The sequence below is a fragment of the Mustela erminea genome, chromosome 5 (genome assembly GCF_009829155.1).
Source record: "Mustela erminea isolate mMusErm1 chromosome 5, mMusErm1.Pri, whole genome shotgun sequence".
In the NCBI taxonomy this organism is placed as follows: domain Eukaryota; kingdom Metazoa; phylum Chordata; class Mammalia; order Carnivora; family Mustelidae; genus Mustela; species Mustela erminea.
In genome coordinates this window covers 29,950,901-29,968,233 of record NC_045618.1, presented here as the reverse complement: position 1 = coordinate 29,968,233, position 17,333 = coordinate 29,950,901, and the positions used below count along the sequence as shown (strand labels likewise).

Below are 17,333 nucleotides of genomic sequence, written 5' to 3'. Positions count from 1 at the left end.
GGAATAAACGTAAATGAATACTACTAAGTGAAAGAAGTCAATCGAAAAAGGTTACGTATGATATGATTCCATCCATATGACATCCAGATTAGGCAAAATATGGAAACAGTAAAAAGACAATGACTGCCAGGGTTAGAGGGGAAGCAGGGGTGAACAGACAGAATACAAAGGATTTTTAGGGGAGTGAAACTATTCAGCACAATACCACAATTGTGGATATATAATCATTCGTTTGTCAAATCCCACAGAAGGTACCACACCAAGAGTGAACCCTAATGTAAACTGGCGTTTTGGGTGATGATTGTGGATATATAATCATTCGTTTGTCAAATCCCACAGAAGGTACCACACCAAGAGTGAACCCTAATGTAAACTAGCGTTTTGGGTGATGATTGTGTTAATTAAGCTCACTGATGTAACAAATATATGGTGCTGGCTGGAGATGTTGATGGTGGAGGGGAGTATGGCATGTGTGAGGATAGGGAATATGTGTGAATTCTTTGTACTTTCTGCTTGATTTTGTTGTGAACCTAAAACATCTATAAAACAAAGTTTATTAATTAAAAATTATCATAAATATTATATATTATAATATGCAATTTATAGTAAGATAGACCTGCTATAATCATGCTTTTTTTTTTTTTTAAAGATTTTATTTATTTATCAGAGAGAGAGAGGGGGAGAGAGCGAGCACAGGCAGACAGAATGGCAGGCAGAGGCAGAGGGAGAAGCAGGCTCCCCGCTGAGCAAGGAGCCCGATGCGGGACTTGATCCCAGGACGCCGGGATCATGACCTGAGCCGAAGGCAGCTGCTAAACCAACTGAGCCACCCAGGCGTCCCGTGCTATAATCATGCTTAAGAATAAATACAACTGATTTTGATATGCATGCAATTTAACTAGAGTAGGTGAAAGCACAAAGGCTTACTAGAGAACAGTCTACCAGCTGTGAACATTAAGCTAAGAGCAGTCAGAAAGCTGTAAGCATTAATCAATATGTTTTACAGAGGGAATAAGAACACTGGCTAATCCCATCAGGCAGTTAACTGGGGTTCAGTTAAGTGAAATTCAGTTAAGAACTCTTTCACTGCAGGTTTTGATATGGGAGATGGGGTAGTTAGTATGGGCGCGAGAACTGACATATACATATAAGGCTTAGGGTTACTTCCAGGGCATAAGGAGGTGTGTGTTAGGCTGGGGTTTGGTGGGGGCTCTCTATTCCTAAAATCTAGAGCCTATGCTCCTGTAAGTATAAATATTAATTTATACATATACATTTTTAAGATTTACCTTTTTAAGAAAGAGTGTGAGCAGCAGGAGGGGCAGAGGCAGAGGGAGAATCTCCAGCAGACTCCCCACTTAGTGTGGAGCCGGCTCTCACCACCCTGAGATTGACCTGCACCGAAATTTAAGAGTTGGATGCTTTATCAACTGAGCCACTCAGTCACTCCTATTATTAATTTTTAAAAATGTTGGTAGGGTAGGGACGCCTGGGTGACTCAGTTGGTTAGGCAGCTGTCTTTGGCTCGGGTCATGATCCCCCATAGTCTGGAATCAAATCTCACATCGGACTCCTTGGCTCAGAGGAAGCCTGCTTCTCCCTCTGCCTCTGCCTGCCATCTGCCTGCTAGCATCCTCTCTCTCTCTGACAAAGTCTTTTTTTTTTTTTTTTTTTAAGATTTTATTTATTTATTTGACAGAGAGAGATCACAAGTAGGCAGAGAGAGAGGAGGAAGCAGGCTCCCCGCCGAGCAGAGAGCCCGATGCGGGACTCGATCCCAGGATCCTGAGATCATGGCCTGAGCCGAAGGCAGCGGCTCAACCCACTGAGCCACCCAGGCGCCCTCTCTGACAAAGTCTTTTAAAAAAAAATGTTGGTAAGGTAGTGTAGGAAATATTTTTATTATTTTTTAAAGCTTTTATTTATTGGGGTGGGGGGGCAGGGGCACAAGCAGGGGAGCAGCAGGCAGAGGGAGAGGCTGGCTCCTTGCTCAGCAGGGAGCCCAATGCAGGACTTGATCCTAGTACCCTGGGATTGTGACCTGAGCCCAAGGCAAACACTTAACCAACAGAGCCACCTAAGCATCCCATGCGTAGGAATTAAACAATAAAGAAATGGATTCATTCACAGAACAAATATTTTTTACTTTTTTTTCTAATCAATTTTATTTTTATTTTTTAAATAAACATATGTATTTTTATCCCCAGGGGTACAGGTCTGTGAATCGCCAGGTTTACACACTTCACAGCACTCACCATAGCACATATCCTCCCCAATGTCCATAACCACACCCCCCTCTCCCGACCCCCCTCCCCGAAGCAACCCTGTTTGTTTTGTGAGATTAAGAGTCACTTATGGTTTGTCTCCCTCCTGATCCTATCTTGTTTCCTATCTTGTTTCATTTATTCTTTTCCTACCCCCCCCAGCCCCCCATGTTGCATCTCCACTTTCTCATATCAGGGAGATCATATGATCATTGTCTTTCTCCGATTGACTTATTTCACTAAGCATGATACCCTCTAGTTCCATCCACGTTGTTGCAAATGGCAAGATTTCATTTCTTTTGATGGCTGCATAGTATTCCATTGTGTATATATACCACATCTTCTTTATCCATTCATCTGTTGATGGGGCTCTAGGTTCTTTCCATAGTTTGACTATTGTAGACATTGCTGCTATAAACATTCGGATCACTACGTTTGTACTTTAGGGTAAATACCCAGTAGTACAATTGCTGGGTCATAGGGTAGCTCTATTGTCAACTTTTTGAGGAACCTCCATGCTGTTTTCCAGAGTGGTTGCACTAGCTTGCATTCCCACCAACAGTGTAGGAGGGTTCCCCTTTCTCTGCAACCTTGCCAGCACACAGAACAAATATTTATTGAGTATCTAACATTCGAGGCACTTTCTGTGTACTGGGATAGAAGCAGTGATCAAAACAGGCCAAAAATCCCTGCCCTCACACAGCTCACAGTACACTGGGACAGACAGACAAAAAACAAGATTAAAAAAAAGTAAAACAAATAATGTCACATAGTGATATGCACTAAGAAAAAAATAGAGCCAGTGAAGAGGCTAGGAAGAGTTCAAGGGAAGGGGGTGTTTGGAATTCTAGATAGAGGCCAGGAAAGACTTCACTGAGGCCTACAGGAGGGGAAGGAGAGAGTGATGCATGTATGTGAGGCTAGAACGGTCAGAGCAGGGCAAACAACCAGTGCAAAGGAGGATACTGAATGTGATGAAAGGAAGCAAATGTGGCTGGACTAAAATAGGGGCCAAAACAGTAGATGAGATCTGAGAGCTGACTAGGGACCAGACAGCACAGGGATCTGTCAGTCATAGTAAGGACTTTGGCTTCTTGCTCTGAGAGGAGAAGCCACTAGAGGTTCTGAGTAAGACATGGTATCTAACATTTCTAGGACCACTCTGCCTGCTGTTTCCAATGGAGAAAGTCAAGGTAGAATAAGGAGTTCATTTGGAAATCTACTGCAATAAGCCACCTGAAAGATGAAGGTGGCTTGGATCACAGTGGCAGTAGTGGAGGTGGTGAGAAGTGGTTAGATTCTTTTTTATTTTTTTTTAAAGATTTATTTATTTATTTACATGATATAGATCACAAGTAGGCAGAGAGGCAGGCAGAGAGAGAGAAGGAAGCAGGCTCCCTGCTGAGCAGAGAGCCTGATGCGGAGCTTGATCACAGGACCCTGGGATCATGACCTGAGCCGAAGGCAGAGGCTTTAACCCACTGAGCCACCCAGGCGCCCCTGGAGAAGTGGTCAGATTCTTGATTTGAAGGTAGAACCAGTCTCTCAGTTGAAAGTAACTAAAAAAAAGGTTAGGACATATTTCAACTGTAAAATCATAACCTGTTTAGTGGTAAAGGGTGGGCTATACTAACAATATGCTACTTGCAATTTTTGTGAAGCTAAATATTGTAGGTGTTTTTTGGGGCCACAAAGGAAATAATCCAGCCTCCTTTTAATGGAAATGCTTGCAGAGTTTACATTTTACCAACAAATATTTGTTGAGCACCTTTACTGTGTGACCAAGACTGTACTTGGCATCAAGCGGTACACAGATTTGCTTTATCGGATTTTACAGTATGTTATGGTCCTTGGTCTAGAGGTACTGTTCTCAAAACAACAAGAAGTGGGAAGAAGAGGCAAGAATTAGAAACAAATATAAATCTTTCATCTCTATCAGTGATTTTTTGAAGTAAAAGTTTTGTAAACTTTTAGTCAGATATTTTCTTTTTAAAACATGGATGTATTAGATCATCAAAAGAAACCGAACACTGTTCAGATTTCCTTTCAGACAGCTTGATTACTGTACGTGAATTTCCCCCCGATACTGGAACCCTGATAGCACATTGTTATCATAGGACACAAAATGTGTTGTGAGAAAAAAAGAAAACTCCAAACATCTAGCAATAGAGTTACATATTAGGCGTAAAGCACAGAAATAACACGGGGAAAATATTTACCTCGTACAAAGCAAAAAATCTGTCCTTTAGAAGCAGGGTATTGTCTTCTGAGTTCACAGTCCACCGATCTGGCTTTTTCATGGTGGACGGTGGGTCCCAAGTGGCCCTTCCTACACAGACTATCTAAGCACTGCTTTTATTATTAGTAAACAAGGAGATAACCGCCCGAGTAAGACAACTTCTGGCCCAATACCAGAACTAAGAGTTCAAGGAATTCAGTAAGACTTGGCATTACTTTATCTGGGTAGAGTACTTTGCCAAACAATTTCCTGGGACACTTGGGTACTATGAAACAGTAAAAAGGTGGATGTGTATGAGGTGGGGGTGGAGAGGTACAAGGAAGGTGGGGAAGAGGAACACCCTAACGGGCATACTCCCAGTAGGAGGCCGTTATGATATACAAAGAAGTGTTTTCAACAATATGCAATATTATAATCTAATCTTACATTTGGAAAACCAATGCAATTAAGTATAAAATGCACAAAGTTAATGTTCTTATTTGGTGAAGACACATATGTATATTTTTGCACTTACTTCTTGGTAAGTCTCATGGAGGGTATATTAGAATATAGGAATTTTATGTTTATCAACAGGGGAAATGAATTTTAAACGAGTCCGAAAATAGTTTTAAAGCTGAAAAATAAGGCTTTTCACAGTTTATTATATGTAACTATGATATGGATTGAGGACAGAACTAAATAAGGTTGACAAGAAATTCTTTTCCTTTTACAGTTCATGATATACCAGCAGGACAGATGGACAAACAGTAAAAACTTGTAAAGGCTGTAGTTGATGTGTGTCAAGATATTTATTTAAATCTATGAGAAAAACAGGGAGGAGACAGATGAATTGAACAGACGGAGTGACCAGCTAACTGCTCATTATCATAATAAATTCACAGATGCAGTGGAGATCTGAAGGCAGCAGAAAATACCAGCTGAGTAAGTGCCTGGGAAGGAAACACTTAGCACGGGGTACTCACATGTTTGGAATCCAATTTCATATCAGGGAGGTAGATAGGATTCCTTTCTTGCTCTAAAACAAAATGGTTCAAGCCTAAATCTGAGGAAAGCAATACATGAGAGAGCAGAAGAAACAAAGGTCCCTAGTATTTTGACCTGAACAAAAACTTACTAGTTAACAGTTCTAGGGGAAGGGTCCTTATTGGTTCAAGGAACAGTGCTCCTCTATTTTCTTATATTTTACACTGTTCTCTTCAGCTCAAACCTGCAGCTGTGAAACAAGACTGCAAAGAAGAGATGGAAAGAATGTTCCTTTCTATTACAGGCAACAACTCCCAAACCTTTTACCCTTTCAAAGCCAATGAGTACTAAAAGATGACATGCTTTGAGAAGGAAAACTGGAGATCATTTATAAAAACTAGAGTGTAAAAAAAGGGGAAGAGACTCCATCAAAGTGTTCTTCATTTTAATCAACTCACAAATTAAAGTCTCTTCCTAGGGGGAATTCCTAAAAGAAAAACAGAGAGCTTTGGGTAGTAGGGAATTTTTCTTCACCCAAAAGTTGAAGACAAAAAAGAAAACAAAACAAAAACCCAAAACACTTTTTTTGCAGGGAGGCCAAACAATAATAGTCTTCACCACTTTGAACAGTAAAATGAAATTCAGTTTTCATCACAAAACAAATAAGACATAATTGTAATGTGCTTAACAGAACAGTTTCAACTGAAAAGGAGATTTAAAACAGAATTATAGTTCTGTATTTTTTATTTTAAATCTTGAATCTTTACAACACTCAGGACTTCAGAAAGTAAACCAATGGTCCCTGAATTCAGCTTTGACATATTTAATGCTCCAGAAGTACAGTTTCCTAGGAACACTGTTCCTTTAAATACTCTACCCGGTATGATAAGGCTTCGCCCTTCATACACAGAACCTCCAGGCTCTCACCCACCCAGGCCAATTCCAACCAAGTGGCTGGATGTTATCTTCCTGGTTTATTATAAGCTACCTGTTTCATTTCATTTCCTTTTTTTCCCCCCCAAAAACTTTATTTATTGATTTTTCAGAGAAAGAGCACATGCAGGGGGAGTGGCAGGCAAAGGGAGAAGGAGAAGCAGGCTCCCCGCTGAGCAGGGATCTAGCCATGAGGCTCAAACCCAGAACCCTGGGATCATGACCTGAGACAAGGGCACTTAACCAACTGAGCCTCTTAGGCATCCCTTATTTCCTTTGTTTTTAAGTGGAAAAAAAGGGAAACAAACTGAGGGTTTCAGAAAGGAGAGGGGTGGAGGGATGGGGTAGCTTTGTGATGGGTATTAAGGAGGGCACGTGTTATGATGAGCACTGGGTGTTATACGCAACGAATGAATTGCTGAACACTGCATCAAAAGCTAATGCTGGCTATATGGTGGCTAACTGAGCATAATGGAAAACAACCACACATTATCGGGGTACCTGGGTGGCTCAGTTGGTTAAGCATCTGCTTTGGGCTCAGGTCATGATCTCGGGGTCCTGGGACAGAGCCCTGTGTCAGGTACCCTGCTCAGTGGGGAGTCTGCTTCTCCGTTTCCCTCTCCCTCCACCCTGCTTGTGCTCCTTCTCTCTCAAATAGATACATAAACAAAATCTTTCAAAAAAAAAAAATACAACCACATTATCTTAAATCTGAGGAATAACCAGACTAATTAAACCACATCAAAGATACTTGGTATTTACTAAAATCTGACAAATCTGTACTTCCAATAACTCTGGAAATTATTACTGTTCAAATACTCTCTTGTCAGGTAAGGCAGGTCTAGGTCCCAGGGAGTAAGAATGTGCAGAACGATTTATTTTCCTCTTCTTTCTGCGTTAAATGCACCTACCTGTTTGTGTTAGTGCAAGTTACTTCTGTCAGAACAGAAATTCACTAGACCACCAAGCAGAGACGTTATATGATTATCTGTTTTCAATAACTTCATACGGAAAATGGGGCTAATACCTTCTTTATTTAACTCAAAAAAGATGTGATGAAGACCAAGTAAGTATTTCTTTACATGCTCCACAAACAATAAAAGAACGTGAAAGCTCTTTTTGCTAATCATGTTACAAAGTTTTCAGTGAAATATTTATAAGCATACTATAGAGTCTATACTTATATTAAAAGACCAGATACAAAAGAAAAATAATTGGAAGGAAACACACCAAAATGCTCCAAGTAATTACGTTAGGTGGAATTATGAGTAATTACTTTCTACTTTTTGTTTTAACTCTCCAATATTCAGTCATAGGGTTAGTTACTTTAAAGATTTTATTTACTTATTTGACAGACAGAAATGACAAGTAGGCAGAGAGGCAGGCAGAGAGAGAGAGAGAGAGGAGGAAGCAGGCTCCCCGCTGAGCAGAGAGCCCGATGCTGCTGTGCTTGATCCCAGAACCCTGGGATCATGACCTGAGCTGAAGGCAGAGGCTTTAACCCACTGATCCACCCAGGCGCCCGGGGTTAGTTACTTTAAAGAAAGAGGAAAGTGCCATCAAGAATTGTAGGCTTTTTAAACTTCAATTTTTTAAACTTCAACTTTTAAACTTCAATTTTAATTTCACACACAATACATGAATACACTTTCTTTTTTAAAGTTTGGCTACACATAAAGCTAAAATTCTCTTTGACCTGATTCTTTCCACTCCCCTCTCCAGAAAATATGCCATTAGAGGAGTTAATAGCTTATTGCTGAAAGGAGCCTTAGAGAGAATTTCTAGCGATATATTCATTCTCTCTCTCTCTCTCTCAAATCAGAATTAGCCCTACAGGGCAGAGAAGAGTAAACATGTCTAGCAGGAAGAGCACGAGGGCAGTTTATGAACTTGGCGTTTTATATTAAAAAATTCATTTAAACTCTGCATTCAATTTTACAGAATGATGTTTAACACATGAATGTTTGAAACTAGAGGAGACCAGGGAAAAGCATCTTGTACTTTTATAAAATTAAACATTTCCTTATGAGTGCAATACCACATAGCACAGATTAGGTTCACCTTCCTGGCAGATAACGGACACATTCTGATACTGAGAAAAAGAAGTATTGTGACTTTCTGGTCCTTCTCTACTATACAGCAATATAATGAGAAATTCTACTATTGGCTAGAAATGTATGGTTAACTCAATTTATACTGTTATTTTTCCAGATAAAATTACATGACAATACACTGCAATTATTATACAAAATTCCATTTAATTATGGAAAAACAGGCCACAACCATGTGTTTAATATGGCTTGGTGTTTCCCTAAAAGGTTTACTTCTGAAAATTACAATATATCTGAGGTTGATCAATGTATATTCTTAGGTCACTGGTAGAAAAAGTAAGAAGATTTTTATAAAGTTATTTTACTTCTTGCTAATATATCTTGAGATATACTTCAAACAGAATATACTTAATCCATCTCTAACTCCACTGTCATCTCTTCCCCTTCAGACTCCAAATCTAGTTAGAGGAAAAAGCTCATCATTACCATGTTTTTCCACAGAAGCATCTTCTCTGGAGGCATTTATTCTTATTACAAAGTCTCTCCAAATATCTAATTTGGTTCTGGGTGTTTAGTAACATTTGCATATTTAAAAGACAAAATTAGTAACTTAAAATCAAGATGTGCCAATGTGAACAATGAGGACATTCTATAGCAAGTTCACTCACAATTTTGGGGAAGGGGGAACAAAACACCTCAAATTTTTGAGAAAGGATTATGTGCCATATGAACTACTGCCAGGCAATCTGAGGTGGCAGAAAGCACTCTGGGGTCAGGGAGTTCGGCCGTGAGTTCAGGCTAACGCCACTAAGTAACTGTCTTCTGGGATCCCTAACCTCCTTTGGCCCAAGTTCCTTTATCTGCTAATGAAGGACAAAATGAATTCAAGTTTGTTCATCACACCATAACAGAACACCATGAAATTATTACATTCAATTAAATGAATTAAAATCGATTTTACAAACTAGCAGAAAATAGGAATATATTAAAAATATAAAATCACAATAATGAACATATACGTACATACACAAACACAAGGTTCCCGAAGCACAGTATGTATTTCTGAATTCTTCTGTTAGTATTTATTTGCTCTCCGCGAGTGCATCATGGTTAAAGTGAAGGCTCTGAAATCAGACTGCCTGGATTCAAATCCCATCTTCTATTTTCAGCTACAGAAGCTGGGCAAGTTAATAGCTCTGAGCATGTTCTCTCATCTGTAAATGAGGATAATAATAGTACCTGCTACATAAGTTATTTGAAGAATTAAGCCATGTAAAGCAGGTTGTATGGTATCTACCACATAGTAAGGGCCCAATAACAATAATGATAACAGTAACAGTAGCAAGCACTTCTTGAATGTTTACTAAGTAACAGCCACTATTCTAAAACTTTTACATGTGTTATCCCATTTAATCTTCAACTACCATGGGGTAGATACTATCAATAGTACTTATTTTATAGTGAACTACCAAAAGAGAAGATAAGTAATGTAACCAAGTTAACTGTGGTAGTCATCATAGCTCTTCACAAATATTTTTAGTTTTCTTTTCAGGAACCACAGTGAGATTACACCATGGAACTCAGAGGGTCAGTCATAGTAGCAAGAGTCCAAAAGCAATGTTCCATGTTCCCCTCCTCCATTACAGTGACCGTGTTATATCACAATGGAGTTTATGTCAGTCTCCTTGCCTAACTGACCAAAAATAGCATACCTCCCTGTTAACCCACTTTGGAAAAGCAGCATGAGTGAGGAAAAAAAGCCACTGAGATCCAAAACAGTGGTTTTGTTATCATAGCAATAAACAAGTATATCTTGATAGTAAATTTCAGATTTGGTGTCATAATTATCTACTTACTCGCAGCTAATGCTGAAAGTTTAAGATTTATATTATGGGAGAAAATAATACAATTCTATACATTTCTTTCTTTTTTATTTTGATGTGTGAACCAATGAAATGAAGTTTAGTTTAGTATCTAGTTCAGTATCAGTATTTAAGAATTATTGGTCAAAATGTATTCATAATCTTGGGCTAGGCAAAGACTTTTTAAGGAGGAAGCAAAAAGCACTAACCAGAGAAAAGAAAAATGATGAATTAATAAGTTCACCAAAATTAAGAACATCTGTTTATCAAAAACCATGTTAAAAGAGTAAAAAGTCTGAGAAACTTCAGACTGGGAGATAATATTTGTAACACATATGTCCCCTAAAGACTCAGATTCACAATGTATAAAGAACGCCTACAAATAAATGACCCATTTTTTTTTTCAAAAAGGGATAAAAATAAAGCAAGTGCTTCAAAAAAGAGACTATCCAAATGACCAACAACCATAGAAAAAGAAAAAGATATACTATAACATATTCACCAAAATGGCTAAAACAAAAGACTGACAATACACAGTGCTGGCAAGCATGAGAAGAAACTGAAATTCTCGTTTGTTGCTGGTGGGAATTTAAATGTGCCCAATCCCTCTGGAGAACTGTTTGTCAATAACTGCTAAAATAAACCTATCCTATGAACCAGGAACTGCATTCCTAGTAATATCCTAGAGAAATGAGTGCTGATGTTCATCAAAAGACCTGTAATAGGGATGTGCATAGCCCCATTATTAAAAAGAGCCTCAAACTGTAACCAACACATGTTTTCATCAACAGCGGCAAGGATACATTATGATATATTCTTACAATGAAACCAGTGAACGACTGCTACATGCAACATGGACAAACCTCACAGACAGAATGATGTCAGAAGAAGCCAGAGGCAGAGAGTAAATATTCCATGAATCCATTTAGGTGACATTTAAGTAAAGGTAAAGCTACTTTTGGGGGGACAGAATCAGCATAGCAGTTATCTACCATAGGGGGAGAAAGGGTACTGACTAGAGAGAGCCTACTGAAGTGCTGGAAATATCTGCAGATGTGTGTGTGTGTGTGTGTGTGTGTGTGTGTGTGTATGCACAAATTCATTGACTTATTCACTGAAGATCTGTGTACTTTCCTGTAAATACCACAGTTATAAAAAATTAAAAGTAAAAAAGGAAGCACTGGTTTAAATAAGAATTCTAGGATCAAAGGTTCTCACAGAGATCACCAGGTCCAGCTCAACAACCAAGGCTCAGGTCAACCTGAATGTGTCTCTTGGGAATGTATGAGAAGCTCTGATTTTTCTTTATAATGAACCCCAAACCAATCATTCCCAAAGAGCTTCTTCCCTTGGGTTCTCATTCTACTCTTCTGGGGACAAACAGAACAAGTGTGTTCCCTCTTCCAAATCGTATTCCCTCAGTTATCCTAAGACTAACCTGATGCTCACTGAGATTCCTTTCAGCTCTAAAAATTCTGTAATTTTGTATTTTTATTAGTCCACATTTCTTTCATTTGCTCTTTCTCTATATCTCTGTAGAACTTTACTCTTTCAACCAAAGTATTCTAAAATTAAGCTTCACCCTGAGTAACCAGGTATTAGATTTATACTCAAAATGTGAATTTTAAATGATCACTATTTACAGTATATAGCTGGCCACATCTGTATGCTAATGAGAGCAGGAAGGAACATCTCTCAATACATTAGAATACATCAGAGTTCCTTATGAAAGATACTCAGCTCACTTGGATTTGAAGAATACTTACCATTAGATGTCTAGGTTGGGAAGATGAGAAGTGTATTTCTTAGACAAAGAATAAGTCAAGCCAATGGTGATTATTTTGGCCAGTACATACCTTATTTGGTATGTATGAATATATGGAAAACACTGGTTATGCCTAAAGCAATGAATCAGAGTGTGTGCGCTTCATGAATAAACATAAAAGGATTTCTCTAAGGATTTCTCTAACCTCAAAGAGCCAAGTGAAGCATTCATGGAACTGTGTATTTTAAGGCAGTCAACAGTCTCTACAGAGTAAAGTTTAGGAGATAAACGTAAAACCAGAATGAGATTTTTCTTATACTCAATGCATACTGTAGTAGCATCCCGGCATTTGGTTTAAATAGTTTGCCTGTATTATCATTTCATACCTATGATTGTCCTTTTACACTGCTACAACCTCATATTCTTACCATTTTGTGCTTTGGTGAATGGACTAGAACAATAATCAAGGCAGGCTCAAGATTATCTACAAAATCTGCAACATGAATTATGCAAAATGAAATGTATTCATTTCATGACTCTGGGGAAGTTTTGAGGCAGAATATAAAAGTAAGAACAGGAAGGAAAATCTACTAACAGTAATGCTTTATTGTAATCTGGGAGAGAAATTCTTGCATGGCTGTGCTTTTCAAGACTAAAGGTGCTATGAAATTCGTGGTTTTAAGGAGGTAGCAGAGAAATATGGATAGATTAAAAGCCTGAAGTAAAGGTCATCTATCAGACTGAATTAGGGAATTAGGGAAATCCTCAACATAACCTAAAGATTCTCATCCACAACAAGGAACTGAAGGCTTGAGCTGCACACTGCTCGATGATGTACTGATCAATAAAGGAGAAAACTAAATATGCCAGGATTTCCGAGTGTAGCATTTGACATCAAACTCAAACTTTTCTGAACTCCTCTGGAGCTGCCAACTTTTTATTCATCGAATGCCTGGCACTTAAACTCTATTATCAGGAATATTCCTTTAATGTGCTATAAGCAATTCATACTTAACAGCTATAAAACTGAATCCATCATCTTTTCCTCAAAATCTGTCCCATTCCCCATGTTCTCCATGTCAGTTTAGAGTATTCTACTCTGTCACTAAGGCTAAAAACATGGAGTCCTTTTTGGCATTTCTCCTGCTCTTTACTGCCACGGTGAATTCCCTCACCAGCCCAGTTGATTCTGTCCTTTCTTCTGTGTTCCTGTTACTACTGTCTCAGTTAAAGCCGTCAGCTTTCTTGGCCCGAGTACTCCCAACAGCCTCCTGCCTGCCTGTCCCTCCTGACTCCAAGCTGTTTCCATGCAACTACCAGTGATCGTTCTAGAAAAAAATCTAATCATGCATATCATTCCTTGTTTAAAGTCATTTAAGAGGCTACCCATTATCTTCAGGTATTTTTACTTTTTTTGTCTTAAAATTTTGTCCAAAAGCATAAAAGTTATGCTTGTTTGAATCTTTAAAGTTCAAATGTTCTACACATTATGATATCATTAGATATAAAGCAGTAACATTTGGACCTTAATCGGGAATGATCACCTTAAACCAATTTTGGGATCGGGAAAAGGAACATTTAAATGAAATAGAACATGGAAAGTTTATAGGGCGGTTGGGTGGCTTAGTTAGGTGAAAGTCCGACTCTTGATTTTGATTTTGGCTTAGGTCATGATCTCAGGGTTGTGAGATCAAGCCCCTCATCGGGATCCCCACTCAGTGGAGAGTCGACTTGAGGATTCACTCCCTCTGCCCCCGCCCCACCTGCACTCTCTTCCTCTCTCTCTAAATAAATAAATCTTGTTTAAATTAAAACAATGTATTAAAAATTATATTTTCCCTACATTGAATTTACATCTTTAGTACCATCTCTTTGTACCTGCATGAAATATCTTACAAATTTATCCTCTAGGTTGTAAGATGAATCTGGCTTGATAATAAATTGTTACACAAAGCTGGTAAATATTCAGTTAAAAAAAAAAAAGCAGCCCTGAACTTCTCTTTAAGTAAATAAAAGAACAATAAACTATATCATTAGCTTGTATCCAGGAAATGAACGTAAGTATGAAAAGATAATAAAAGTGAGTATCATAAGATTTAACGCTCTATATGCATCGTTAGCCTTCTACCTATGATGGAGTTTACTCTTAGTTCTTGAACTTTCAGATTATTTTCCACAGTATCGTACTGAAACACATGTCTACCTCTTCAGATTAACAAACTATTCAGAAAGAGTAATTTCTAGTCTCTCCCATAACCCTCTTAATTACAGTATCTATGTTCTTTCCTGCAATATATTTCTGTTGTCATCAACTCCCAAATCTCTCGAGAGCAAATGCCATTCAGTATTATTATACATGCGTTACCAAGTAAGGTAGGGGAAGCTATGAAACTGACTGAGATCCCATGATGCCAGTTTAATTTCAAATCTGCCTTCCAGGCTCCAAAAACACATCAGCACTATTGTAGTAAAGTAGGTTATAAGTTTTAGGTGATGTGATTTGTTTGAAAGACAAAGAGCAGGGCGCCTGGGTGGCTCAGTGGGTTGGGCCGCTGCCTTCGGCTAGGGTCGTGATCTCAGGGTCCTGGGACTGAGTCCCGCATCGGGCTCTCTGCTCAGCAGGGAGCCTGCTTCCTCCTCTCTCTCTGCCTGCCTCTCTGCCTACTTATGTTCTCTCTCTGTCAAATAAATAAATAAAAAATCTTAAAAAAAAAAAAAAAAAAGAAAGACAAAGAGCAGAGTGTAGAGCAGACTATTATGGGTCATAGCAAAGTAAGTTCAGATCTGTAGCTACAATTTATTTTTTATTATGCATATTTACTAAGTACTGAAACAATAAACATGAAGCCCAGCTAAGAGTTGAACACACCAGGTTACACACATGCTTTTCCTACCTTCTAAGAGAGCCCAGTTCCAAAAAAGAAGTGGGGGAGGGAGGGGGGAACGATTTAATAATTTAGTGCTTGGGAGGAAAAAAGCTCTCACAATTATTATATTATACTCATAAAGTGATGTACCGCTGAACATAAATCCACTTAATCTATTAGAAAAACAGCATTTTGAATTTCAAATCTTTGAACTCAAGGCTCCTATTGGATGATGATAAACTGTTAACTAACAGGATAGTGTCCTTGATATCAAAATGGTTGCTGTACCACTGGCTAAGCATTTTCTACTTTTTATTTTATTTTTATTTTTTTAAAGATTTTATTTATTTATTTGACAGACAGAGATCACAAGTAGGCAGAGAGAGAGGGGGAAGCAGGCTCCCTGCTGAGCAGAGAGCCTGATGCGGGGCTTGATCCCAGGACCCTGGGATCGTGACCCGAGCTGAAGGCAGAGGCTTCAACCCACTGAGCCACCCAGGCACCCCATTTTCTACTTTTTAATAACAAGGATGTAATTACACCGATTCATCCTTAGTCTTCCACCCAGCCCCATGGAGCAGCTAGATTCATTTATAGGGTAGCACTCTAAGGTGGGACGCAAATAGAGATCAATTCCAATCCTGTGCACCAGGATTATTTTATTACATGACAGACATTAAGCTACACACAAAAATTGAGTTGTAATTTCTAGTATGATAAGGTTTTACTTACCTAAAAAAAATTAAGCTCTTTGCAGAAATGAATACAACTCTAGAAACAGTGACATAGACATAAAAAGGAAAGATTATAAACAATACATCTACTCTGCTCCTTACCAATGACAATGCTAAACAAATCAGAGAAGACACATAATTAGTAATGGCTGAAAGCTAGAAAGACAGACTTGGCTCAGGTCTTTCTTGGTACAATAAATGAACCTGTACACTATCCTCAGTATCATGTATTGCTAGAGAATGATTTTAATTAAACGCCAGGGAGAAGAAATCCACCAATTAGAATTTTGCAAGCAGTTTGTTTTGCTAGGAAATAAATGGCTAGCAGCCGACATTGTCTTTCTGGTAAAATAAAGCTCCTCTTTCCCCTTTTTTGAAATAAACATAAAAACCATTGTGTTTATTTAATACACTCCCTAAATTGGCAATTAGCTTGAAAAGACTGTTTTTACATATGGCAGAGTTCCCTGTACTTAAATCTCCCCACCCCCTCTATAACCATTGTGTACCATATTTGTATGTTGCTATAGTACTACAGAAAGAAATTCAATATTTCTCTATTATATTATTTCACTAGCTCTAGAGTCAGTGATCTACATTTTAAAAATCTCAAGAAAAAGCCGGCAGTAACAACCAGAGGACTGTGAAATTCAGAAACTTATTTAGTCATACCCGAGAGCAGACATTTTAAAACTCCTATGAGCCCTAATTTCATTGATATGAAAATAGCTATGGATGTCTGGTGAATCTGCAAATATCAACAAATGGATGAAGCTCTAAAAATTTTTTCACCAAGAGAGAATTAACAATTTTGCTAAAGGTAGAATAATGATGATGTTGATGGTGATGTCAGAAACTTGGCTTTTCAAAAGCATTAAAAAATCCTCATTCTTGTTCTGCGCCCCTTCCCCACCATGCCCCTGATTATATGCTCAATAAATACCTGGTATTTTTTTTTTTCAATTTATGGGATAAGTATGGTATCTAGACCTTAGAAATAAAGAATACCTCATTTACTATACATTAAGAAATATGATAGGGGCGCCTGGGTGGCTCAGTGGGTTAAGCCACTGCCTTCCGCTCAGGTCATGATCTCAGGGTCCTGGGATCGAGCCCCGCATCGGCTCTCTGCTCAGCGGGGAGCCTGCTTCCTCCTCTCTCTGCCTGCCTCTCTGTCTACTTGTGATCTCTCTCTGTCAAAAAAATAAATAAAATCTAAAAAAAAAAAAAAGAAATATGATAAATCTCTAAAACTGTTCCTCCTGAAATGAAATATTTTTTTTAAAAGATTTTATTTTTTTATTTGACAGACAGAGATCACAAATAGGCAGAGAGGCAGGCAGAGAGAGAGGAAGGGAAGCAGACCCCCCAGTAAGCTGAGAGCCCGATTCGGGGCTCGATCCCAGGATCTTGGGATCATGACCTGAGCCCAAGGCAGAGGCTTTAACCCACTGAGCCACCCAGGCACCCCTTGAAATGAAATTTATCTGGTCTAACATTGGTAGTAAACAGGCATTTTTAAAATGGGGTTTTTCAAGCTAGAGCCTGAAAACTGCTTCAAATTGTTGGACTTATTTTCTACAAACATACAACGAAACATCTCATTTTACTGAAGTTAGCTTAAAAACAATTAAAATTTTAATTAAAAACTAAGT

General features: G+C 38.5%; 1 protein-coding gene across 2 annotated transcripts in view; it reads right to left on the bottom strand.

Annotated features, from left to right (window-relative positions):
* Window positions 1-17,333, bottom strand: part of HMG20A (high mobility group 20A) — a 90,201-nt gene that overhangs the window by 53,926 nt on the left and 18,942 nt on the right. Inside the window, exon 1 of one of the 2 annotated variants that reach the window (XM_032342367.1) lies at window positions 9,474-9,664. The exons of the other annotated variant lie outside the window; for it this stretch is intronic. The gene's annotated coding sequence lies outside the window, so the exon portion shown is untranslated. Of the gene's footprint in view, window positions 1-9,473; window positions 9,665-17,333 lie in introns of those variants that run through there. 2 annotated transcript variants of the gene reach the window in all.